This window comes from Ambystoma mexicanum, chromosome 10 (genome assembly GCF_040938575.1).
Source record: "Ambystoma mexicanum isolate Mex_15411 chromosome 10, UKY_AmexF1_1, whole genome shotgun sequence".
NCBI classification, from domain to species: Eukaryota; Metazoa; Chordata; class Amphibia; order Caudata; family Ambystomatidae; genus Ambystoma; species Ambystoma mexicanum.
The window spans coordinates 226,051,631-226,071,656 of record NC_090932.1 but is presented as its reverse complement, the minus strand read 5'-3'; the positions used below and the strand labels follow the sequence as shown (position 1 = coordinate 226,071,656).

Sequence of the window (20,026 nt, the reverse complement as noted above, 5' to 3'; positions counted from 1 at the left end):
GGCCTGGACTTCACAACAACACCATATATGGAACTTCCACCCAACAGCCAGTAAGGGGGGAAGGGACAGAGTCAGGGCTTCCCAGGACTTTGGGAAAACAAGGTAACAGGCAATAGAAAGCAATAGGCCACAGGGGCCATCTGGTTTCCTATCAGGAATCAACTGATTCAAATGGCAGGGCTTGGATATCCCAAAATGGAGGCTAGTCAGAGCACCTGTCAAATTCAGCATGGAGCTGCCACCAGCCCATACCTTGCTCTGTGGGCCACACACAGGTGCCTAAAAACATACACTATTTATTTGTTTATTTATTTATTCACACTTGTAGAGCGCACAGCAGCCCTTGGGCATCATGGCGCTTGTTACAGAAGGTAGGCTTTGCTTAGTTAGAGTGGCAGCAGGTATACACTAGGGGCACAGGGTTGCACCCCCACCCATGGGTGCCATAAGGCTATCCCATGGGTCTGTGCACCAGACCTAAAATAGGAAGAGCTGCACTGCCAGGAGTCCCATATGGACTCCTGGGCAGAAAACAACACAGAACACACATGAAAAAAGACTACAGGACAAGGACAGGGAGTCCCTGTCCCTCCAATGCATTTCCAGCATCACAAGGGGGACATGAGGGAGACCCCTAATAGGAAAAAAGGGAGAGATCAACCTTGGTTGAGGAACATTTTTCATCCTAATTTACAGTGGCCAATAGGGGTCGTTGTAAACACATGCATCCTCCCCTGAGATGGGGTCCAGACCCATATTTAAAAAAATACATTGTATGGGCTTGTGACCCGCAGGACTGTGCCATCTACCTGAACGGGAGACTTGCAGATTTGAGGGGCTGAGAGGGAAATCCCAGTCTCGGGGTAAGGTTGCAGTGAGCATTGAGTATGCACAGTTCCCAATGCACAAGCATTCTTAGAGAAGTGACTTATTTGGGCCTCAGGAACTCAAAGGAAATAACGTGTGAGAGCTTTTTTACGATCTCACTCTCCCTTATGATTTGGGCACTTGGCTTCTCAGCTCCTCTGAACCCAGTGCCATATGGAGCTCTCTGACCCCTTCTTCTTTGAGCCCCTCTAAGCCCTAACATTTCAGGCCCCTCATTCTTTGATCTTCTCTGATCCCTCATGGGCTGTTTTATTTAGACTCATCATAACGCTCGCTCTTAGGGAACCTCTGAAACCTTCCTTTGAATGAGCCTCTGAACTCCCCTCTCTTAGGGAGCCTCTGAACGCTGTCTCTTAGGGACCCTCTGAAACCCTCCCTCCTTGGGAACCTCTGATACCTTCCTTTGAATGAGCCTCTGAACTCCCCTCTCTTAGGGAGCCTCTGAACGCTGTCTCTTAGGGACCCTCTGAAACCCTCCCTCCTTGGGAACCTCTGATACCTTCCTTTGAATGAGCCTCTGAACTCCCCTCTCTTAGGGAGCCTCTGAACGCTGTCTCTTAGGGACCCTCTGAAACCCTCCCTCCTTGGGAACCTCTGATACCTTCCTTTGAATGAGCCTCTGAACTCCGCTCTCTTAGGGAGCCTCTGAACGCTGACTCTTAGGGAGCCTCTGAAACCCTCCCTCCAACGAACCTCTGAAACCTTCCTCTTATTGAGCCTCTGAAACATTTCTCTTGGGGAGCCTCTGAAACCTTTCTCATATGGAGCCTCTGAAACATTTCTCTTGAGGAGCCTCTGAAACCTTCCTCTTATGGAGCCTCTGAAACCTTCCTCTTGGGGAGCCTCTGAAACCTTCCTCTTATGGAGCCTCTGAAACATTTCTCTTGGGGAGCCTCTGAAACCTTCCTCTTAGAAAGCCTTTGAGCTCTTGCTCTATAGCCCTCATGCAACACCCACAGTCAGGGACTCTTCCCAGTCTTCTGAGCCCCTTTGAACCCTCACTCCCTTGGGTCCTTTGCTCTACGGAGTTTCTGAATTCACGCTCCTAGTGCTCTCTACGCTCTGACAATGTGGGTCCCTCTGAGCTTTGCTATTTGGGCCCCGCTGAACTCCCTCCCACTTTTGAGGCCCCATGAAACCATTGGCCATTGGAGCATTTCTCATCCCTCCCCGTCATATAGTTCATTAAATGAAGTTCTCACCGCTGACATCTCAATACCCTTTCAAGGTGCATGGATTATGATAACGTTTTCCGGCCTCACTGTATGAAGAAAGCTATGGACCATTACCAGGGAAACTATTTTGCATACATTGTTGATTTAATTCAGAGGTTTGGATTTGGCTTAACTTCGGCCCCGTGGAAGCTCTCAACTTCAGTGGCTATAGTAACTCAATAGCCCGTGTACCGAATGCACACATAAAATCACCAGGTGCCTTTACATAGCTGGCACACCAACACACCTGGGAGGGTCAGCTCGCCTCAAGGCTTTGTGAGAGTTAGATGAGCTCTTTGACCAGGTAAATGAATATCCCTCAAAATCCTCCTTTTTCAACCCTTTGTGTTAAATTTTGTTTCAACCCATTTTCCCTTTGTGGGGGAGTTCCACATGCAATCTCTTGTTCCTCCACCCCCCTCACTCCCCCTCACCCCTCAAACCCCTCATTTACCTGTTTCCTCCAAACCCCCTGTAAGGTTTGGGGAAAGTGGCGAAATTCCCTTAACAAATCGGTTTTCATTAAAAGGTTGTTTTCCCTCATTTTCAGAGTTTTTTTACCTACAGAAAAAAGGGTTACTCCGGTTACCCCCACTCTCGCATGAACTAACTGAGTAATAAGAGACTCTTCTTGTAGTGTAATTAGACTTGTGAATTTAACCTTCACACCACAGGTTTAAATACTTTGAGCAGGACATATTCTTTCATAGCAATACATTGGGTAATAGCAACACTGGTTATTTATAGTGCCACCAAATGGGAAACACTATGGTAGCAGCGCTATATAAAAACACAAGCTATTTAGACTTTCGAATCGCTGCTGTTCGGGACTCATGCCCTTTGAGTTCATGCATGGGCCAAGCTATGCCATCACATAGATGAGCGTTCTTGACTTCGGTAACCTACATTTCGCAGACACCCCCTCCTCCATGCTTATTCAGACTAATGAGACCTCCATCTGATGAGGCTTAGAGGGGCTTTAAGGAGCTTAGCTGGTACAAGGCCCACTGCGGGGAACCCGCTGCTGCGGGCTGCCACTGGGAGCTGCAATGCCCGTCGTATTTCCGAGATCATCCTCCGTGTTTCCCTCCCCCTGTGCTCCATCCTCTGTCTCCAGTTGGGCCTTCACCTATCATCAGCAGGACAAGCCCCCCTCACGCACTGCAGGCACTGCACCGACAGCTGCAGTGCAAGCTTCACTCACTCTTAGAGAGGGTTGAGCCTGGTTCTAGCAGTGTTGCGCTCCTCACACGTAAGTCAGGCACAGCACGTGCTGCAGTAATGCAGGGCTTCCCCTACACCAGGGGTCTTCAAACTGTGGGGCAAGCCCACCCAGGGGGGCCCGAAGGATGTCCAGGGGGCGGCGCGAGTCTCTCCAAAAAGGTAGTATGGGGACTGCTTCCGATAGAAAATATAAGCACATTTGACACCTGGGGGGCAGGCGCCACTGTTTTTACTCGGGTGCGGGGTTCAACAATATTTTTACTCATGGGGCCCACCATGAAAATGTTTGAAAACCACTGCCCTTCGCATAGAACAGGCTTAGCAGGGAAAGCAGCAGTGGCCAAGCAGGCAGAGCAGTGCACGCTTCCCTAATGTAAAATAAGTGGCAAAGCAGGCAGAGCAGTGCACGCTTCCCTAATGTAAAATAAGTGGCAAAGCAGGCAGAGCAGTGCACGCTTCCCTAATGTAAAATAAGTGGCAAAGCAGCAGGCAGAGCAGTGCACGCTTCCCTAACACAAAATAAGTGGCAAAGCAGCAGGCAGAGCAGTGCACGCTTCCCTAACATAAAATAAGTGGCAAAGCAGGAAGAGCAGTGCACACTTCCCTAAAATAAAATAAGTGGCAACGCAGCAGGCAGAGCAGTGCACGCTTCCCTAACATAAAATAAGTGGCAAAGCAGGCATAGCAGTGCACGCTTCCCTAACACAAAATAAGTGGCAACGCAGCAGGCAGAGCAGTGCACGCTTCCCTAACATAAAATAAGTGGCAAAGCAGCAGGCAGAGCAGTGCACGCTTCCCTAACATAAAATAAGTGGCAAAGCAGGCAGAGCAATGCACGCTTCCCTAAAATAAAATAAGTGGCAAAGCAGGCAGAGCAGTGCACGCTTCCCTAACACAAAATAAGTGGCAAAGCAGCAGGCAGCGCAGTGCACGCTTCCCTAACATAAAATAAGTGGCAAAGCAGGCAGAGCAGTGCACGCTTCCCTAACACAAAATAAGTGGCAACGCAGCAGGCAGAGCAGTGCACGCTTCCCTAACATAAAATAAGTGGCAAAACAGGCAGAGCAGTGCACACTTCCCTAAAATAAAATAAGTGGCAAAGCAGGCAGAGCAGTGCAAGCTTCCCTAACATAAAATAAGTGGCAAAGCAGGCAGAGCAGTGCACGCTTCCCTAACACAAAATAAGTGGCAAAGTAGCAGGCAGCGCAGTGCAAGCTTCCCTAACATAAAATAAGTGGCAAAGCAGGCAGAGCAGTGCACGCTTCCCTAACACAAAATAAGTGGCAAAGTAGCAGGCAGCGCAGTGCAAGCTTCCCTAACATAAAATAAGTGGCAAAATAGGCAGAGCAGTGCACGCTTCCCTAACACAAAATAAGTGGCAAAGTAGCAGGCAGCGCAGTGCAAGCTTCCCTAACATAAAATAAGTGGCAAAGCAGGCAGAGCAGTGCACGCTTCCCTAACACAAAATAAGTGGCAACGCAGCAGGCAGAGCAGTGCACGCTTCCCTAAGATAAAATAAGTGGCAAAGCAGGCAGAGCAGTGCACGCTTCCCTAACATAAAATAAGTGGCAAAGCAGGCAGAGCAGTGCACACTTCCCTAAAATAAAATAAGTGGCAAAGCAGGCAGAGCAGTGCACGCTTCCCTAACATAAAATAAGTGGCAAAGCAGGCAGAGCAGTGCACGCTTCCCTAACATAAAATAAGTGGCAAAGCAGGCAGAGCAGTGCACACTTCCCTAAAATAAAATAAGTGGCAAAGTAGCAGGCAGCACAGTGCAAGCTTCCCTAACATAAAATAAGTGGCAAAGCAGGCAGAGCAGTGCACGCTTCCCTAACATAAAATAAGTGGCAAAGCAGGCAGAGCAGTGCACACTTCCCTAAAATAAAATAAGTGGCAAAGCAGCAGGCAGCGCAGTGCACGCTTCCCTAACACAAAATAAGTGGCAACGCAGCAGGCAGAGCAGTGCACGCTTCCCTAACATAAAATAAGTGGCAAAGCAGGACAGAGCAGTCCACGCTTCCCTAACACAAAATAAGTGGCCAAGTAGCAGGCAGCGCAGTGCAAGCTTCCCTAACATCAAATAAGTGGCAAAGCAGACAGAGCAGTGCACGCTTCCCTAACATAAAATAAGTGGCAAAGCAGACAGAGCAGTGCACGCTTCCCTAACATAAAATAAGTGGCAAAGCAGGCAGAGCAGTGCACGCTTCCCTAACATAAAATAAGTGGCAAAGCAGGCAGAGCAGTGCACGCTTCCCTAACACAAAATAAGTGGCAAAGTAGCAGGCAGCGCAGTGCAAGCTTCCCTAACATAAAATAAGTGGCAAAGTAGCAGGCAGAGCAGTGCATGCTTCCCTAACATAAAATAAGTGGCAAAGCAGACAGAGCAGTGCACGCTTCCCTAACATAAAATAAGTGGCAAAGCAGGCAGAGCAGTGCACGCTTCCCTAACATAAAATAAGTGGCAAAGCAGGCAGAGCAGTTCACACTTCCCTAACACAAAATAAGTGGCAAAGCAGCAGGCAGAGCAGTGCACGCTTCCCTAACATAAAATAAGTGGCAAAGCAGCAGGCAGAGCAGTGCAAACTTCCTTAACATAAAATAAGTTGCAAAGCAGGCAGAGCAGTGCACGCTTCCCTAACATAAAATAAGTGGCAAAGCAGGCAGAGCAGTGCACGCTTCCCTAAAATAAAATAAGTGGCAAAGCAGCAGGCAGAGCAGTGCACGCTTCCCTAACACAAAATAAGTGGCAACGCAGCAGGCAGAGCAGTGCACGCTTCCCTAACATAAAATAAGTGGCAAAGCAGGCAGAGCAGTGCACGCTTCCCTAACATAAAATAAGTGGCAAAGCAGGCAGAGCAGTGCACACTTCCCTAAAATAAAATAAGTGGCAAAGCAGGCAGAGCAGTGCACACTTCCCTAACATAAAATAAGTGGCAAAGCAGGCAGAGCAGTGCACGCTTCCCTAACATAAAATAAGTGGCAAAGCAGGCAGAGCAGTGCACACTTCCCTGAAATAAAATAAGTGGCAAAGTAGCAGGCAGCGCAGTGCAAGCTTCCCTAACATAAAATAAGTGGCAAAGCAGGCAGAGCAGTGCACGCTTCCCTAACATAAAATAAGTGGCAAAGCAGGCAGAGCAGTGCACACTTCCCTAAAATAAAATAAGTGGCAAAGCAGCAGGCAGCGCAGTGCACGCTTCCCTAACACAAAATAAGTGGCAACGCAGCAGGCAGAGCAGTGCACGCTTCCCTAACATAAAATAAGTGGCAAAGCAGGCAGAGCAGTGCACGCTTCCCTAACACAAAATAAGTGGCAAAGTAGCAGGCAGCGCAGTGCAAGCTTCCCTAACATAAAATAAGTGGCAAAGCAGACAGAGCAGTGCACGCTTCCCTAACATAAAATAAGTGGCAAAGCAGACAGAGCAGTGCACGCTTCCCTAACATAAAATAAGTGGCAAAGCAGGCAGAGCAGTGCACGCTTCCCTAACATAAAATAAGTGGCAAAGCAGGCAGAGCAGTGCACGCTTCCCTAACACAAAATAAGTGGCAAAGTAGCAGGCAGCGCAGTGCAAGCTTCCCTAACATAAAATAAGTGGAAAAGTAGCAGGCAGAGCAGTGCACGCTTCCCTAACATAAAATAAGTGGCAAAGCAGACAGAGCAGTGCACGCTTCCCTAACATAAAATAAGTGGCAAAGCAGGCAGAGCAGTTCACACTTCCCTAACACAAAATAAGTGGCAAAGCAGCAGGCAGAGCAGTGCACGCTTCCCTAACATAAAATAAGTGGCAAAGCAGCAGGCAGAGCAGTGCAAACTTCCCTAACATAAAATAAGTTGCAAAGCAGGCAGAGCAGTGCACGCTTCCCTAACACAAAATAAGTGGCAAAGCAGCAGGCAGAGCAGTGCACGCTTCCCTAACACAAAATAAGTGGCAAAGCAGCAGGCAGAGCAGTGCACGCTTCCCTAACATAAAATAAGTGGCAAAGGAGGCAGAGCAGTGCACGCTTCCCTAACATGAAATAAGTGGCAAAGCAGGCAGAGCAGTGCACACTTCCCTAAAATAAAATAAGTGGCAAAGCAGGCAGAGCAGTGCACGCTTCCCTAACATAAAATAAGTGGCAAAGCAGGGAGTGCAGTGCACACTTCCCTAACACAAAATAAGTGGCAAAGCAGCAGGCAGAGCAGTGCACGCTTCCCTAACACAAAATAAGTGGCAAAGCAGCAGGCAGAGCAGTGCACGCTTCCCTAAAATAAAATAAGTGGCAAAGCAGGCAGAGCAGTGCACACTTCCCTAAAATAAAATAAGTGGCAAAGCAGGCAGAGCAGTGCACGCTTCCCTAACATAAAATAAGTGTCAAAGCAGGCAGAGCAGCGCACGCTTCCCTAACATAAAATAAGTGGCAAAGCAGGCAGAGCAGTGCACACTTCCCTAAAATAAAATAAGTGGCAAAGCAGCAGGCAGCGCAGTGCACGCTTCCCTAACACAAAATAAGTGGCAACGCAGCAGGCAGAGCAGTGCACGCTTCCCTAACATAAAATAAGTGGCAAAGCAGGCAGAGCAGTGCACACTTCCCTAAAATAAAATAAGTGGCAAAGCAGGCAGAGCAGTGCACGCTTCCCTAACATAAAATAAGTGGCAAAGCAGGCAGAGCAGTGCACACTTCCCTAAAATAAAATAAGTGGCAAAGCAGGCAGAGCAGTGCACGCTTCCCTAACATAAAATAAGTGGCAAAGCAGGCAGAGCAGTGCACGCTTCCCTAACACAAAATAAGTGTCAAAGTAGCAGGCAGCGCAGTGCAAGCTTCCCTAACATAAAATAAGTGGCAAAGCAGACAGAGCAGTGCACGCTTCCCTAACAAAAAATAAGTGGCAAAGCAGGCAGAGCAGTGCACGCTTCCCTAACATAAAATAAGCGGCAAAGCAGGCAGAGCAGTGCACACTTCCCTAACACAAAATAAGTGGCAAAGCAGCAGGCAGAGCAGTGCACGCTTCCCTAACATAAAATAAGTGGCAAAGCAGCAGGCAGAGCAGTGCAAACTTCCCTAACATAAAATAAGTGGCAAAGCAGGCAGAGCAGTGCACGCTTCCCTAACACAAAATAAGTGGCAAAGCAGCAGGCAGAGCAGTGCACGCTTCCCGAACACAAAATAAGTGGCAAAGCAGCAGGCAGAGCAGTGCACGCTTCCCTAACATAAAATAAGTGGCAAAGCAGCAGGCAGAGCAGTGCACGCTTTCCTAACATAAAATAAGTGGCAAAGCAGCAGGCAGAGCAGTGCACGCTTCCCTAACATAAAATAAGTGGCAACGCAGCAGGCAGAGCAGTGCACGCTTCCCTAACATAAAATAAGTGGCAAAGCAGCAGGCAGAGCACTGCACGCTTCCCTAACATAAAATAAGTGGCAAAGCAGCAGGCAGAGCAGTGCACGCTTCCCTAACATAAAATAAGTGGCAAAGCAGCAGGCAGAGCAGTGCACGCTTCCCTAACATAAAATAAGTGGCAAAGCAGCTGGCAGAGCAGTGCAGGCTTCCCTAATATAAAATAAGTGGCAAAGCAGGCAGAGCAGTGCACGCTTCCCTAACATAAAATAAGTGGCAAAGAAGTGCACGCTTCCCTAACATAAAATAAGTGGCAAAGCAGATAGAGCAGTGCACGCTTCCCTAACATAAAATAAGTGACAAAGCAGGCAGAGCAGTGCACGCTTCCCTAACATAAAATAAGTGGCAAAGCAGGCAGAGCAGTGCACGCTTCCCTAACATAAAATAAGTGACAAAGCAGGCAGAGCAGTGCACGCTTCCCTAACATAAAATAAGTGGCAAAGCAGGCAGAGCAGTGCACGCTTCCCTAACACAAAATAAGTGGCAACGCAGCAGGCAGAGCAGTGCATACTTCCCTAACATAAAATAAGTGGCAAAGCAGGCAGAGCAGTGCACGCTTCCCTAACATAAAATAAGTGGCAAAGCAGGCAGAGCAGTGCACGCTTCCCTAACACAAAATAAGTGGCAACGCAGCAGGCAGAGCAGTGCATACTTCCCTAACATAAAATAAGTGGCAAAGCAGGCAGAGAAGTGCACGCTTCCCTAACACAAAATAAGTGGCAACGCAGCAGGCAGAGCAGTGCATACTTCCCTAACATAAAATAAGTGGCAAAGCAGGCAGAGCAGTGCACGCTTCCCTAACATAAAATAAGTGGCAAAGCAGTGCACACTTCCCTAACATAAAATAAGTGGCAAAGCAGGGAGAGCATTGCACACTTCCCTAAAATAAAATAAGTGGCAAAGCAGGCAGAGCAGTGCACGCTTCCCTAACACAAAATAAGTGGCAAAGCAGCAGGCAGCGCAGTGCACACTTCCCTAACATAAAATAAGTGGCAAAGCAGTGCACGCTTCCCTAACATAAATAAGTGGCAAAGCAGGCAGAGCAGTGCACACCTCCCTAAAATAAAATAAGTGGCAAAGCAGGCAGAGCAGTGCAAGCTTCCCTAACATAAAATTAGTGGCAAAGCAGGCAGAGCAGTGCACACTTCCCTAACATAAAATAAGTGGCAAATCAGGCAGAGCAGTGTACGCTTCCCTAACACAAAATAAGTGTCAAAGTAGCAGGCAGCGCAGTGCAAGCTTCCCTAACATAAAATAAGTGGCAAAGCAGACAGAGCAGTGCACGCTTCCCTAACATAAAATAAGTGGCAAAGCAGGCAGAGCAGTGCACGCTTCCCTAACATAAAATAAGTGGCAAAGCAGGCAGAGCAGTGCACACTTCCCTAACACAAAATAAGTGGCAAAGCAGCAGGCAGAGCAGTGCACGCTTCCCTAACATAAAATAAGTGGCAAAGCAGCAGGCAGAGCAGTGCAAACTTCCCTAACATAAAATAAGTGGCAAAGCAGGCAGAGCAGTGCACGCTTCCCTAACACAAAATAAGTGGCAAAGCAGCAGGCAGAGCAGTGCACGCTTCCCTAACACAAAATAAGTGGCAAAGCAGCAGGCAGAGCAGTGCATGCTTCCCTAACATAAAATAAGTGGCAAAGCAGCAGGCAGAGCAGTGCACGCTTCCCTAACATAAAATAAGTGGCAAAGCAGCAGGCAGAGCAGTGCACGCTTCCCTAACACAAAATAAGTGGCAAAGCAGCAGGCAGAGCAGTGCACGCTTCCCTAACATAAAATAAGTGGCAACGCAGCAGGCAGAGCAGTGCACGCTTCCCTAACATAAAATAAGTGGCAAAGCAGCAGGCAGAGCAGTGCACGCTTCCCTAACATAAAATAAGTGGCAAAGCAGCAGGCAGAGCAGTGCACGCTTCCCTAACCTAAAATAAGTGGCAAAGCAGCAGGCAGAGCAGTGCACGCTTCCCTAACATAAAATAAGTGGCAAAGCAGGCAGAGCAGTGCACGCTTCCCTAACATAAAATAAGTGGCAAAGAAGTGCACGCTTCCCTAACATAAAATAAGTGGCAAAGCAGATAGAGCAGTGCACGCTTCCCTAACATAAAATAAGTGACAAAGCAGGCAGAGCAGTGCACGCTTCCCTAACATAAAATAAGTGGCAAAGCAGGCAGAGCAGTGCACGCTTCCCTAACATAAAATAAGTGGCAAAGCAGGCAGAGCAGTGCACGCTTCCCTAACATAAAATAAGTGGCAAAGCAGTGCACGCTTCCCTAACATAAAATAAGTGGCAAAGCAGTGCACACTTCCCTAACATAAAATAAGTGGCAAAGCAGGCAGAGCAGTGCACACTTCCCTAAAATAAAATAAGTGGCAAAGCAGGCAGAGCAGTGCACGCTTCCCTAACACAAAATACGTGGCAAAGCAGCAGGCAGCGCAGTGCACACTTCCCTAACATAAAATAAGTGGCAAAGCAGTGCACGCTTCCCTAACATAAAATAAGTGGCAAAGCAGGCAGAGCAGTGCACACTTCCCTAAAATAAAATAAGTGGCAAAGCAGGCAGAGCAGTGCACGCTTCCCTAACATAAAATAAGTGGCAAAGCAGCAGGCAGAGCAGTGCACGCTTCCCTAACATAAAATAAGTGGCAAAGCAGTGCACACTTCCCTAACATAAAATAAGTGGCAAAGCAGGCAGAGCAGTGCACACTTCCCTAAAATAAAATAAGTGGCAAAGCAGGCAGAGCAGTGCACGCTTCCCTAACATAAAATAAGTGGCAAAGCAGCAGGCAGAGCAGTGCACGCTTCCCTAACATAAAATAAGTGGCAAAGCAGCAGGCAGAGCAGTGCACGCTTCCCTAACATAAAATAAGTGGCAAAGCAGTGCACACTTCCCTAACATAAAATAAGTGGCAAAGCAGGCAGAGCAGTGCACGCTTCCCTAACATAAAATAAGTGGCAAAGCAGGCAGAGCAGTGCACACTTCCCTAACACAAAATAAGTGGCAAAGCAGCAGGCAGAGCAGTGCACGCTTCCCTAACATAAAATAAGTGGCAAAGCAGCAGGCAGAGCAGTGCAAACTTCCCTAACATAAAATAAGTGGCAAAGCAGGCAGAGCAGTGCACGCTTCCCTAACACAAAATAAGTGGCAAAGCAGCAGGCAGAGCAGTGCACGCTTCCCGAACACAAAATAAGTGGCAAAGCAGCAGGCAGAGCAGTGCACGCTTCCCTAACATAAAATAAGTGGCAAAGCAGCAGGCAGAGCAGTGCACGCTTCCCTAACATAAAATAAGTGGCAAAGCAGCAGGCAGAGCAGTGCACGCTTCCCTAACACAAAATAAGTGGCAAAGCAGCAGGCAGAGCAGTGCACGCTTCCCTAACATAAAATAAGTGGCAACGCAGCAGGCAGAGCAGTGCACGCTTCCCTAACATAAAATAAGTGGTAAAGCAGCAGGCAGAGCAGTGCACGCTTCCCTAACATAAAATAAGTGGCAAAGCAGCAGGCAGAGCAGTGCAAGCTTCCCTAACATAAAATAAGTGGCAAAGCAGCTGGCAGAGCAGTGCAGGCTTCCCTAACATAAAATAAGTGGCAAAGCAGGCAGAGCAGTGCACGCTTCCCTAACATAAAATAAGTGGCAAAGAAGTGCACGCTTCCCTAACATAAAATAAGTGGCAAAGCAGATAGAGCAGTGCACGCTTCCCTAACATAAAATAAGTGACAAAGCAGGCAGAGCAGTGCACGCTTCCCTAACATAAAATAAGTGGCAAAGCAGGCAGAGCAGTGCACGCTTCCCTAACATAAAATAAGTGACAAAGCAGGCAGAGCAGTGCACACTTCCCTAACATAAAATAAGTGGCAAAGCAGGCAGAGCAGTGCACGCTTCCCTAACACAAAATAAGTGGCAACGCAGCAGGCAGAGCAGTGCATACTTCCCTAACATAAAATAAGTGGCAAAGCAGGCAGAGCAGTGCACGCTTCCCTAACATAAAATAAGTGGCAAAGCAGTGCACGCTTCCCTAACATAAAATAAGTGGCAAAGCAGTGCACACTTCCCTAACATAAAATAAGTGGCAAAGCAGGCAGAGCATTGCACACTTCCCTAAAATAAAATAAGTGGCAAAGCAGGCAGAGCAGTGCACGCTTCCCTAACACAAAATAAGTGGCAAAGCAGCAGGCAGCGCAGTGCACACTTCCCTAACATAAAATAAGTGGCAAAGCAGTGCACGCTTCCCTAACATAAATAAGTGGCAAAGCAGGCAGAGCAGTGCACACTTCCCTAAAATAAAATAAGTGGCAAAGCAGGCAGAGCAGTGCAAGCTTCCCTAACATAAAATAAGTGGCAAAGCAGGCAGAGCAGTGCACACTTCCCTAACATAAAATAAGTGGCAAAGCAGGCAGAGCAGTGTACGCTTCCCTAACACAAAATAAGTGTCAAAGTAGCAGGCAGCGCAGTGCAAGCTTCCCTAACATAAAATAAGTGGCAAAGCAGACAGAGCAGTGCACGCTTCCCTAACATAAAATAAGTGGCAAAGCAGGCAGAGCAGTGCACGCTTCCCTAACATAAAATAAGTGGCAAAGCAGGCAGAGCAGTGCACACTTCCCTAACACAAAATAAGTGGCAAAGCAGCAGGCAGAGCAGTGCACGCTTCCCTAACATAAAATAAGTGGCAAAGCAGCAGGCAGAGCAGTGCACGCTTCCCTAACATAAAATAAGTGGCAAAGCAGCAGGCAGAGCAGTGCACGCTTCCCTAACACAAAATAAGTGGCAAAGCAGCAGGCAGAGCAGTGCACGCTTCCCTAACATAAAATAAGTGGCAACGCAGCAGGCAGAGCAGTGCACGCTTCCCTAACATAAAATAAGTGGCAAAGCAGCAGGCAGAGCAGTGCACGCTTCCCTAACATAAAATAAGTGGCAAAGCAGCAGGCAGAGCAGTGCACGCTTCCCTAACATAAAATAAGTGGCAAAGCAGCAGGCAGAGCAGTGCACGCTTCCCTAACATAAAATAAGTGGCAAAGCAGGCAGAGCAGTGCACGCTTCCCTAACATAAAATAAGTGGCAAAGAAGTGCACGCTTCCCTAACATAAAATAAGTGGCAAAGCAGATAGAGCAGTGCACGCTTCCCTAACATAAAATAAGTGACAAAGCAGGCAGAGCAGTGCACGCTTCCCTAACATAAAATAAGTGGCAAAGCAGGCAGAGCAGTGCACGCTTCCCTAACATAAAATAAGTGACAAAGCAGGCAGAGCAGTGCACGCTTCCCTAACATAAAATAAGTGGCAAAGCAGGCAGAGCAGTGCACGCTTCCCTAACACAAAATAAGTGGCAACGCAGCAGGCAGAGCAGTGCACACTTCCCTAACATAAAATAAGTGGCAAAGCAGGCAGAGCAGTGCACACTTCCCTAACATAAAATAAGTGGCAAAGCAGTGCACGCTTCCCTAACATAAAATAAGTGGCAAAGCAGTGCACACTTCCCTAACATAAAATAAGTGGCAAAGCAGGCAGAGCAGTGCACACTTCCCTAAAATAAAATAAGTGGCAAAGCAGGCAGAGCAGTGCACGCTTCCCTAACACAAAATACGTGGCAAAGCAGCAGGCAGCGCAGTGCACACTTCCCTAACATAAAATAAGTGGCAAAGCAGTGCACGCTTCCCTAACATAAAATAAGTGGCAAAGCAGGCAGAGCAGTGCACACTTCCCTAAAATAAAATAAGTGGCAAAGCAGGCAGAGCAGTGCACGCTTCCCTAACATAAAATAAGTGGCAAAGCAGCAGGCAGAGCAGTGCACGCTTCCCTAACATAAAATAAGTGGCAAAGCAGTGCACACTTCCCTAACATAAAATAAGTGGCAAAGCAGGCAGAGCAGTGCACACTTCCCTAAAATAAAATAAGTGGCAAAGCAGGCAGAGCAGTGCACGCTTCCCTAACATAAAATAAGTGGCAAAGCAGCAGGCAGAGCAGTGCACGCTTCCCTAACATAAAATAAGTGGCAAAGCAGCAGGCAGAGCAGTGCACGCTTCCCTAACATAAAATAAGTGGCAAAGCAGTGCACACTTCCCTAACATAAAATAAGTGGCAAAGCAGGCAGAGCAGTGCACGCTTCCCTAACATAAAATAAGTGGCAAAGCAGGCAGAGCAGTGCACACTTCCCTAAAATAAAATAAGTGGCAAAGCAGGCAGAGCAGTGCACGCTTCCCTAACATAAAATAAGTGGCAAAGCAGCAGGCAGAGCAGTGCACGCTTCCCTAACATAAAATAAGTGGCAAAGCAGGCAGAGCAGTGCACACTTCCCTAAAATAAAATAAGTGGCAAAGCAGGCAGAGCAGTGCACGCTTCCCTAACATAAAATAAGTGGCAAAGCAGCAGGCAGAGCAGTGCACGCTTCCCTAACATAAAATAAGTGCCAAAGCAGGCAGAGCAGTGCACACTTCCCTAAAATAAAATAAGTGGCAAAGCAGGCAGCGCAGTGCACGCTTCCCTAACATAAAATAAGTGGCAAAGCAGGCAGAGCAGTGCACGCTTCCCTAACATAAAATAAGTGGCAAAGCAGTGCACGCTTCCCTAACATAAAATAAGTGGCAAAGCAGTGCACGCTTCCCTAACATAAAATAAGTGGCAAAGCAGTGCACGCTTCCCTAACATAAAATAAGTGGCAAAGCAGCAGGCAGAGCAGTGCACGCTTCCCTAACATAAAATAAGTGGCAAAGCAGCAGGCAGAGCAGTGCAAGCTTTGCTAACACACAGAAGTGGCGAGGCAGGCAGAGCAGTGTATGCCACTATCCCTCGCCCCCCAGTTCAAGATACAGAACGCCCCAGCTCACCAGGTGTTCGGTGTCTCAGCATTACTCCGCAGGCTGGGTGGGCAGCCGGAAACTCCTCCAGTCCTGGATCAGGGGTCCCGTCTGTAGAAGAATAGAGGTGCAGAAGGTCAGATCTGAAGAGCATCCTTCAGAAGGGATGGGGGTGGCGGGGGTGCGTCATGCAGGTAATGGCAGGGTGCGACGAAATATCTGGAGCTGCAAGCCAAATAAAAACCGCTAGCTAAAAACCGCTAGCCTGCATATGTGTGTCTTTTTTTATTTATGGCTTCCGTTTTAAGTGGGAGCCGCTTGAGCAGCTTGACGTGTGGCAAGCCATCGTCCTCGCCCACCCTTTATTGATGTGGTGTGGTGGGTTGCCGCCGGTTATTCGGCGCACGGGTGTCTGCTATCTCTCCTTATGGCTTTAAAAAAGGAATCCAAGATGGGGGAAGTTGGCTGTCGTCTCGAATAGGCAGTTCTTTCCTTTGCTTCATGTACAATTCAAACATTATTTTCAACTTGCCCTGCTATGAACATGGCAGCTCATGTGATTGCCTTTATAAGATGCCCCCCCGTTGCCCAAGTGGGCACCCGCAGTACACCAGAGGTGAAGAGGGCAGCCGGGCCTGATTGGCCCCTTGCTGGCAGCTCATTCAAAGGGCGCTGAATCCGAGCAAAGTGTGACGCAGTTCCAAGTGCAGCGCGCGAGGCTTCACGGGGAGCAGGCGGGGGCTATAGCCTGGCTTAGAAGGGCAAGAGTATCCCAAACTTGCCAACATTCTAGCATTTATTTGGTTTAGGTTGCCTCGCTTTTCTCCGGGCAGTCAGTGTAGTGCGTTTGGTTATGACGCCATTCTCCCTTCTTATAAAACGTGAGGAGAGAGTGAGTGTAGAACGTCTGCAGGGAGATTCTTTTAATCATGATTTATGGGTAGTTTGTAATAGGCAATTATAATCTATGGCCATGGAAGCCAACGTCGTACAGACTATACGCAATATCTTTTTTTTATGGCTCCGGGGCAATGCGCTTACCCTGGGAGCAAGACGATGTAGAGCAACACAGGTTCGATCCCCAGGTCAGCGCTTAGAAACCTCTGGGTATTATACACATTATAAATAACCAATTACAATATTAGAGGGCGTGGGGTCCCTGAACCCCTAATTTCAAACATGTATTTTAAAAAGGAAATTAAGGGAAGTGACCTAGAAGACTGCTAACCATGACTGTTTGTATTGTATTGTCGGCCGTGCTCCTTGAAGCACCGGGGCAGGAGTATCCTTTTGCCTATGTTGATGATATATGTAGGCATGTACGAAAACAAAACAAGCATTAGCAATGCCAACAGTTTGGGCTTTTGTGTAGGCATGCGAAAAGCATTTTCCAGGCACTGCTGTAGTGGTATGAACTGGTCATTGATGGAAGTAACTACAAAATGGTGCAAGTACATGGGCATCTAATAGCAGTGCCTGGAAAATGCCTAATACTCACACACAAGCCAAAACGGTAAAGACATTTTTATTGCACCAGTAGCGGGTTCATAACTCCAATTAAGTCATTCATTCTCAGAAGACTTCTTTATAAAAACAGGCACAGGCTCTTTTAGTGCAAAGTTTGATGGCAGGGCTAGAACAAATCGAGCTCAAAGAGTTCCCATGAGGATATGTTGTGGGCGGGAAGGGGCAGGAGCTGGGAGGGAATGGCCATAAGGATTAGCATTGCCATGGGCAGTTAATGGGTGGTCAAATAACCAAACAACACCTACAAGCTGTGTGCTTTGTACTCTAATGCAATAGTTTTGGCTTATAAGTGTCGCAAGCGACCCCTAATGACCTAAACTAAAAATGAAGTGAGTGCTGTGTGCATTTAAAGCGCTCTGCGTGACAAGGTTTCTGGCCCCTCTCCTGCTAGGCTAGGGCTCAGTGAAGTGTTATCGTGCATCTTGCAAAATTAGTAAGAGCTGCTCACTTCAAAGTAAAAAGGCCACCTCATCAATGGGTCACCTGAACCTTGATTGCGGGCCGGAGGGGGAAGGACAGGGCTGGACAGGCGGAAGCTGTTATGCAGGTGTAGAAGTAGTGGGGGCGGGGAGGTGGAGTTCCAAAAGCAAAATATTGAGACATTTTTACTGCCTGTAAATCCTGTTTTTTCCATTCTTGCTGCAAAATGGGAGTTGTATGGGGAGGGGACCGGCTCCCACGCTTCGCTCCATGTAGGAATTACTAGCCCTGTAGCCACACTCAACACCTGGCGGCTGGCACCCATGAGTGTTGCTACTGTGGCTGCAGCAGAGCCTGCCTCGTGCACCGAGAAGGGGAAGTAAACAGAGGCTAGGAAAGCTCTGGGGGGTCGAGGATCCTAACCTTTAGCTGTGGGTGCCAATGGCACCTGTGCTGTGGGTAGATGCTGTGCTAGTGTGCGGCTCCGTGTAGACTTGTGGTTGTAATGTTTCACTCATTTACGGAACACAACGATTACTTTGTTTGTGTTGCTTCACTGCAGTTCTCCTATTGGCAGAGCTCTCAAGTTTCCCGTGGCCATGCGTGAGAAGGCCATCCAGTCTGGTATCCTTCCCTTTGAATTCTGGGATTTGTAGTTTTCCTTAATTTCAAATGGGACATAAAAAAAACGACATGTCCCAGAATTCAACGGAAAGAACACGGGACTGGATGGCCTTCTCGCGCATGGCCAATGGAAAGTTGAGAGCTCTGCATATTGGTTCCTTAATGGCGGAGCTCCTTTAACCTACCGCAGATGTTGCCTATGCAATTCGTGACGTGTCCTCCAGCAAACACTGCTAAAGAAATATCGACCACTACTCCCAAAACTGAGCTACAGCCTCAGCCCCTTCCCATCACAGAGGCCAGGAAACATGGAGCCCCTTCCTTCCTCAGCTTTATAAAGCCTTCCTTATTTCATGGTTTCCAGTACCAAAACCAATTTTCTAAAAACCCACGACCTTAGGCGAATATAACCACAAGAATTTATAATATATGTGTGGGTCTTTGTTTTAAAATAACAGGTATCATTAAAATAAGTCCAACTTGAAAAAAAGTCACAACCTGACAGTTGCAGATGTAAATTTGCCAACCCGTGAAGCACCGCATTCAACTTTTGCTACTGTGAATCCATACATACAGGACAAGTACATGCACTTTGCATTGCATGGCAGCATGTGAATGCTTAATTAAGAGAGGTTCAGGGGAATAGCATGGCCAATTCTTAACCTTGCATAGGCATGTGGTGGAAGAACGAGATTAGCAAGAGGAACACATAATAGCCATGCAATTAAGGATATGAACTGGGAGCACTGGTTTACTTGTAAAATATCACGGTTGAGCCATTGGTGTGGGGATCAGTAGCTGCAGTGGACCAAGCGCTCCTCTCGTTGGCAGCTAAGGGAACTGAGGAACAGAAAAATGAATCTACAGGCCCAGGATCACACATTGTGGTCAAGTGGAGAACATGGGACGAGACCCCCCCTGTACCCTGGATCCACAGTTGGCAATTTAGCTGGTGTAGAGCAAGAACATCTCTCTATTGGAAGCATTCTGCGCATGTGCAGTGCTCTAAAGTGTAGGCCTTTCTCTGTCAGTGCAATTCACAAGCCTCTGCACTGAGGACCTACCTCAAGAATTGAGGCAAGAAATGGATCCATGGCATAATGCGAAACCTGGCATAATCAGAAGCGTGACTCAAACTGAGCAACAGCACAATCACTTGTGTATAGGAGCGTTATAAATGCCATATCATATCAATGAAGGCCCCCGGACAATTACGGCACATGTACAAGCAGAGCCAATGCATGAACAGCGCCATGGCATGAACAGAGCCCCGGCATGAACAGAGCCACTGCATGAACAGCGCCATGGCATGAACAGAGCCACTGCATGAACAGCGCCACGGCATGAACAGCTCTACTGCATGAACAGAGCCACATCATGAACAGCGCCACGGCATGAACAGCGCCACGGCATGAACAGAGCCACTGCATGAACAGCGCCACGGCATGAACAAAGTCACTGCATGAACAGAGCCACATCATGAACAGAGCCACGGCATGTACAGAGCCACTGCATGAACAGAGCCACGGCATGAACAGAGCCACAGCATGAACAGAGCCACTGCATGAACAGCGCCACGGCATGAACAGAGCCACGTCATGTACAGAGCATGCACATAATCAGGACCCTGTCCTTCTCAAAATCAAGGACTTATATCATTGACCTTTTTAGAGTTCCACTACAAATACAGCTCCTATAGTAGCAGGATCCTGGAATAGTTAGGATCATGCTGAGATCCAATCCGTGGCATCATTGGAATCCAGGCCTAATCTAGGTGCCAAAAGTGGGGAGGGAGCAAGGGGAGTAAATAACACTGGCAAATACAGTAAATATACGATCGTGGACCTATTAGGCCATGTGACATTCGGACGTGCAAGTGCAGTGAAGTGAAGTGCAGGAATGGAAGGGGTGGGGGGTGGGAAAGGTATGCGCAAGTGCTGGTTGGAGCCCAGGAGGCAAGTGCCAAGGGG

The 20,026-nt window shown here is 47.9% G+C and overlaps 1 protein-coding gene across 1 annotated transcript in view; it reads right to left on the bottom strand.

The window, feature by feature from the left end:
• Positions 1-20,026, bottom strand: part of DMTN (dematin actin binding protein) — a 474,403-nt gene that overhangs the window by 247,131 nt on the left and 207,246 nt on the right. The window contains exon 2 of the mRNA XM_069617734.1: positions 15,516-15,596. The gene's annotated coding sequence lies outside the window, so the exon portion shown is untranslated. The remainder of the gene's footprint in view (positions 1-15,515; positions 15,597-20,026) is intronic.